This window comes from Solanum tuberosum, unplaced genomic scaffold, assembly GCF_000226075.1.
Source record: "Solanum tuberosum cultivar DM 1-3 516 R44 unplaced genomic scaffold, SolTub_3.0 scf00857, whole genome shotgun sequence".
Lineage (NCBI taxonomy): Eukaryota > Viridiplantae > Streptophyta > Magnoliopsida > Solanales > Solanaceae > Solanum > Solanum tuberosum.
The window spans coordinates 9,809-14,941 of record NW_006239768.1 but is presented as its reverse complement, the minus strand read 5'-3'; the positions used below and the strand labels follow the sequence as shown (position 1 = coordinate 14,941).

At 31.1% G+C, this 5,133-nt stretch overlaps 1 long non-coding RNA gene across 1 annotated transcript in view; it reads right to left on the bottom strand.

Moving 5' to 3' along the window:
• LOC107059133 (uncharacterized) overlaps positions 1–2,314 on the bottom strand; it is an 18,465-nt gene extending 16,151 nt beyond the window's left edge. The window contains exon 1 of the long non-coding RNA XR_001472515.1: positions 554–2,314. This is a non-coding gene — a long non-coding RNA (uncharacterized lncRNA). The remainder of the gene's footprint in view (positions 1–553) is intronic.
• Positions 2,315–5,133: the final 2,819 nt, after the last annotated feature.

Below are 5,133 nucleotides of genomic sequence, written 5' to 3'. Positions count from 1 at the left end.
CATGTGTGGTGAGTTGTTGAATAATGCCTTGTGTTTGCTTTTGTCACCTAGAACTTGCCCGGCTGGTCTTGAAATGTTGGTCTTGATCTAGTTTTGTTGGAGAAATGATCTTAGGCTTTCTTTGATGTTCTTGAAGTTCACTTGGCCTAAGAATCCCACCTTTGCATAGATATATCCTTAGTTGTCCCCTTTGAGCCTAATCCTTGTTATTGACAACCACATTACAAGCCTTATCCTTTTTGAAAAAGTAACCCTCTTTTGAACCCTTCCCTCCTTGAACTTGAGGTTGTGAAAGTTAAGGCTAAAAGCTTAAGTTGGCGGGGTTATGGAAAATTCATTGAAGGGATGAAGCCTCATGAGGGATTGATATAAAAAAAAAGGAAAAAAATAGAAGAGAGAAATAAAGGGATGTCTGGAAAGTCTTAAAGAAAGAAAAACCGTTGAAAAAGAAAGAAAGAAAGAAAATGAATTAATGAGACTTGAATCCTCCAAAAGTTGAAAAAATTGTGGCATATTGGGCATCTAGAGTGGAAATAAGAAAGACTACTTATACCTAAATGATATCCTAACCTTCCCTAAGCCTATATTACAAGCTTAACAAAGTCCTTTGAGATTTCTAACCAAATGGAGTGTTGAGTATTGTTGATTGAAAATATGGGCAAGCTTATGGTGTGACATTTGTGTGCATGAGATGATTCTTTGTGAGTGTGAGTCTTGCATCTTTGTCCCTTGTCTTGTTTATTTGTGTGTATGGTCTTGGGACACTTCTTTCATTTGAGGGCATGTACGTTGAAAAAAGTGGTGATTTTGAAAATTCCTAATTGAGTCAAGTGCATGTGAAATATTTCTTCACGAAAACCAGAAAATAAATAGTGTCTCCTTTCTCCTTCCAGTACAGTGAACCCATACGCCTAGACGATCACGTCAACATCAGTAGCAGCACCAAACACCACCAGTGTCTGCCGTCCTCCTTTTCTGCAGCAGTCGCGTCCCCATCCCCCTTTTCAGAAATTGCCCATCCCTTTTACTGTTTCCTTGAAAAAGAGCATATGAATTCAAAATTCCATCCCCCTAAATCGCCCCAATTTTCCCCAGAAATAGTTCTCTATGCTCAAGTGATTTGGGGGCATGTTTTTTAAGTTGGATTTTGAGGGTAAGAATTTACAGAGAAAAAGAATTGCAAAGCTATAAAAGACATAAGAAATACCTATTAGTTAGATATATTTTCTCCTTCTTGTTCGTGGGTTGCGGGGGATTTGCCGAATTTCTCGAAACTCTCATTGTGGTGGTTATATCGCTCGTCTCAGCTCGTCGCTGTCCCAGTACGCTGCATTTCAAAAGGTAATATTTGTTTCTGTTCGTGTCTTTGGTTTCCTGATGTGCTGGCAGTTTGATTCTGTTGTATGAGGCGTCTAAATGTTAGAATGTTGAATTTGTTTCGACTTATTGTTGATTGCAAAGCATTGATATAAGCTCTTTTGTCGGTTCAAGTATCTTTTTTTGGGTTGTTTTGCTCGAAGTCTTAATGTTTTCCGTAAGGCGTTGAGTTGGTTTTCTTCCTTTTCTTCTTGTTTCACTGTTGTTTCGTTTGGTTGACTACGAAGTTATGAGTCAGTCATGTAGTTTGGAATCACCTTCTATAGGTGATTTCGTTTGCTTTATTCGATATATGAAGGTTGTCTTCATTCTCTTGTTACTTCAAATAGGGTAATCGCATGAGTTGAATGCTTTACTGCCTCACCCTCTGTTCTTAAGGTTAGATGTTGGAATCTATATTAGTTGTTAGCTTTCTAAATTTTACAGAGTTTTGCTTGTATGTTTCGCCTTGAATCATGCTAAAAGTTGAAGATTTCTTGTCTATATCCGAGTTGGTCTCGACTGCCCCTCCTTTTTCCCCCTTTCTTCGCAGTGGCTTGGGGTATATTGTCCCATTATCTGACATGCCTTGTTTTGATCGAATCTGTGCCTCCTTTTTTCCTATTTTAGTCAGAAATTGCTTGTTATTCGTATTTGATTAATACAAAGAGATTCTCTCTATAGCCTTCCCGGTCTTAGCTTATCTTAGTTTGCATTTTCCTTTAGTTGGATTGCCTATTTCCTCTAATTTCCTCTGTTGTGCTTATAATTTTGATGATAAGCTATGTGCAATTGATGAAATATAATGCAATTTGGACCTTTCCAGTTAGTTATTTTGCTCCCTGCCGTTGATCCTAACCTGTGATGTCAATTGTGTTTCTTTCTTTTGTGTGATCTCAAGTTATATAATGTGTATGCTTCACATGTTGTGACAAGAATATAAATGGTTAAATTACTACATGTTTTTTGGATTGTCTGGTTTTCTTTTAAGGCATTAGAAGTGAGTTGATTGGGGATAGTTACATGTTCTTATTCTTGCCCATCATTTGAATCTTAAGGACATTGCGATTATTTAGAAAATGTCTTCTCCTTCATTATTCTGCTATAAGCTTCTATGTCATTCTAGTTTAGTTTCTGGAATTAAGAGCTTAGCAAGGTGTAGCTTAATATGTAATGTTAATGGATAGTTGGCTCTATATAAATCTATTACTTTGTTGGTTCATTTGTGAAGTTGGCTAGTTTTAATAGTATAGGTATAAATCTTTGAGTTTCATCTTTGATCAATTTTATTTATTTATTTGTGTCCAGATTTTAATTTAGGATTGGGTTTTCTTTTCAAGTTGCTAATTCATTTTTTTTTGTTGCGAGCTTACGACTACGAAGTCCACTGGATTTCTATCCTTGCATATCCGTTGGGCCTTGAAGGCCCAATTTTATTTTTTCTCTAGTCAGTCCATATTATTTTGTCGAAAAGATGCTGATTTTTCAGTTGTTAATTTGCTATAAAAAAAACATAAAAAAAACGTGATTTAATTATTTTTAGTGGTATAGTTATTTCTGAGTTTGTAATATTTTAATTTTAACTTGTTAATTTTTTTTATTTACCATTTAAAATTTAAAAACTTTGAGTTAGTTATTATTTAAAAGGAAAAAAAGAAAATTCATATGAAAATACCTATGAACAGTAAAGTGTGGTACACCAATCATTAGACATATAAAAATAAGAGAAAGTATACCAATCACACGCAGAATATAATACTTCATTATCTATTTGTTTTAGTTCCCAAGTAAAAAAATATTCTCACAAAATTACCCTATTTTTCATATAAATATATATTATTTGATAATAATTTTGTTTGGTAATTACCCATTTATATATCATTAGATTTTCCTTTCGAAAGTTAATTCAACGCAGAAATCATTATAAGAAAATTAGAAAAATTTAAAAGATTATAACATGATGATCATTAAAATATTTATGTGATATTAAAAAAAGTATTGTGATTTATCTTACCCAAAAGGCAAACTTTGTCATTAAAGTTGTATCCAATATATGTGAATTACATTTTAAATTATTAAATTCGATTCGAATCTAATATTTAAAAATAAATAGGAAGTACCGTCGGATCCATGTCGACTCGGCTACAAAATGGTTTGATTGTTCTTCGATTCTTCTAGCGCTAAGAAGAAAAATGAATGAATTTGATGATTGTAAAAACAGAGTGCTTTGATTGAGAGTATTTTTTTCTTTAGAGAAAGTGAGTTAATGTAAATTTAAAGAATTTTTGTAGTTATAGTTAAAATGTGGGAGCTTTTTATTTTTATTTTAAAAAGGGTACAATTATATTTTATAATTAATTTAATTGACTATTTTGAAAAACAATAAAACTTATCCGGATATTTCAATTTAAACTGTCTTATATATTGAGTTCAAAATTGAAATTAAATGTTTGAAAATTTTACGACATTATCTAGATATTTTAAATACAAAAATTCAATTGAAAAAAAATAGGAAACTTCAACTGCTTTTATTACCATAGTGGTCATTATTTTCATTACTCCCATAATTTTATTACCATAATCTCTAAATAATTAACAGTCATATCCTTGACATTATTTGTTATTCATTTTATTGTCCTTTAAATAAAAGCATTGTAAGACTTTGGACAAAATAATCACATTAGCCTTTTAGATTGTTATGTTTCTGGTACTTATTTTATTCATTCTTTAATTTGACTCGAAGAATAAAACTATTGAATGGTGATCGACATGTGGAAATGAATGTCGACAAGAGTTCGGAAGATTGTGTATTAATTTCATATTCTTTTATTTTTATTTTTATTTTTAATGATTAAGATTGTAAGTAGGGTAAAAATAATGTTGCATTTTTTTTATAGTTCTCTTTATGATTTCTCTTTATTTTTTATTTTATATAAAAAAATTATTGTCGTAAATTTAATTATATTTTTTTTTGTTCAAAAGAGTAATTTATTAGTTTGTTGAAAGTTATCCAACAACTAACCAAATATTTTTCTATATGAAATCAATTATATGTCTGAATAAATATATAATGCAATCATATCAATTTTTTATAACCGCGCGAAACGCGGATGAGTTCACTAGTTAATATGTAAGAGATAACAAATTGTTACTAACAAGTGTTGTGGTGGAGTGGTAAGTATTCTTTTATCTTTAACCTAGAGGTCGGAAATTCGGACTCTAATGTTGCACATAATTTAGTCGGACTTTAATGTTTTTAAAATTAATGTGGTTTTAATTATTTAAACTTCATTCTTACCAATATAAAAAATCTAATCATTATCTCAAAAATAGATTAATAAAAAATAAACAAATTAAAATTATAATTTTGAAGAGAGAAAAACAAATCATTTTTAATTGAAATGAAAATAATATTTAAAAGGCAAAATGGTTTGATGGACCCTTATACTTGTTCGAGTTTGTATTATGGACCCTTCTACTTAACTCTTTACCAACTAAACCCTTAAACTCAATTAAAACAAGATTTTTAAACCCCTCCTACCATGTGTGTAATTCACTCGCCATAAATAGATGAAATGTCAAATCCATGTCACATAAATCAATAACATGTCATAATTATCTCTATAAACTATTTTTTTTAATTATTAATAAAAAATATTAAATAAAAAGAAAAATAATAAAATTTCCACACACCAAATCAGCCGCCCCTGTTCTTCTCCCCAACCCATTCCCACCGTGAAATAGCCTGAAGCCACCAGATCAAAAAGCCACTGCTAC